Source organism: Chrysochloris asiatica, unplaced genomic scaffold, assembly GCF_000296735.1.
Source record: "Chrysochloris asiatica unplaced genomic scaffold, ChrAsi1.0 scaffold00507, whole genome shotgun sequence".
Lineage (NCBI taxonomy): Eukaryota > Metazoa > Chordata > Mammalia > Afrosoricida > Chrysochloridae > Chrysochloris > Chrysochloris asiatica.
The window spans coordinates 570881-572691 of NW_006409025.1; positions in this window are offsets into that span (position 1 = coordinate 570881).

Here is a 1811-nt window from a genome sequence, read left to right on the forward strand (position 1 = left end):
AAAACATCTTTTGTAATGATGCATCAGACAAGGGACTAATTTCTAAAATATATAGAAAACTACAACACCTTTACAAGAAAAAGACAAATAACCCAATTAAAAAATAGGCACAAGACAGGAACAGACACTTCACCATGGAGGAGATTCAGACAGCGAACAAACACATGAAGAAATGTTCATGATCACTAGCCATTAGAGAGATGCAAATCAAAACAACAATGAGCAATAACAGCAAAGATAAAAAAAGAGTAGAGTACAATAAATGCTGGCAAGGATGCGGAGAGACTGGGACCCTCCTACATTGTTGGTGGGATTGCAGAATGATCTAACCCCTCTGGAAAACAGTATGGCATTTCTTCAGAAAGCTGGAAATAAAAATAACTATGGTCCAGCAATTGCTATACTTGGTATTTATCCACAAGAGATACAAGCCATAACACGAGTAGATATATGCACACCAATATTCATAGCAGCACTATTAACAGTAACAAAAAGATAGAGACAGCATATGTGCCCATCAATGGAAGGATGGATAAACAAACTTTGGTTCATATACACAATGTAATATTATGCTACCTTGAAGAATAACAAGTAAGCTGTAAGCCACAGCATAGCATGGATAAACCTCGAGCACATTATGCTGAATGAAATTAGTCAGTCACAAAAGGAGAATTACTACATAGGACCACTACTGTAAAAGACTAAGAAAAAGAACCCATACTAAAGCAGGGGTAGGATTCATTGCTGGTTACTGGGATGTTGGGGATGGGTTGAGGGGAGGCAGGGGAAGATGGAGTGCAAGGTAGGGAATAGACACAAGATATTTTGGGTGCTGGGGGAGGGGATTCACTAGGAGGGGAAGGGGAATCGAAGAATAAGGCAGATGGGCGGACATTTAGGCAGGTTTGCATGGGCTAAGTGGAACAAAGGTAAATAGTGATGTATGCTCAACCTTTGAACAACAGGGCTCTGAGATACAAGGTTTGAGGTATGGTTTGAATGGGTAAAAGATGGAAAATAATGTAAAGATGCCTGACTGTGTTTTGAATCTTCATTTCCCTTGTGTACTACTGTAAAATGAACACTTGAGTGGAGAGAAAGGAAAAGCCAGTAACATCATCACAAAAAGCTTTTAAGTCCATCTCTAGCGCATAACTGGTTGGAATACCTAAAATGGGGCCAGAAGTTTCCCAGTAAAGAAGGCTTCCTGTGGAGCCTTTGCATTGTATAAGACCATAGGTGGAATCTAGATCCCCATCCAGAATTTTCTGAGGTGGCAAATTTCTACTTGAAAGGACAAGCAGACCAGCCTGGAGCAACTAGAAGAACAGAAGATACTTCTTGAAAGAAAGACCAGCAGGAAAAATTAAAAACAATAATGGTAGTCCAATTGACTACTACAAGAACAAGCAAGTTATTTGTTTGAGAGCCATCAGGGCAAGTGGTCAGTGACCCTCAGGAAAACCCCCTACCAAGACTGAGACTAAAGGGGAATACACAAGCAGCCATGTGGTCTTGCTGGTGACCACATTGTTCTACTGATCAAGGAAAGTGGGGGAAAGCAGCAATGAAGTTGTGAGCTAAGTCTGACCACATTCAACAGATTTCTGTCCACCTGTATTAAAACCTGGTGGTCAGATGTATGGTAAGACCTGGACCTCATGGACCTAGGGACAGGGACACGGCCACAGAGGACTAGAGTGTAGAGTGAATTGTCCAGTTGATATGAAGTAAGGGGAGATGCACAACAACACCCATACTTGCAGATAACACCCATTTGACCTGGCTTGAATGGCTGAGTGATCACAACT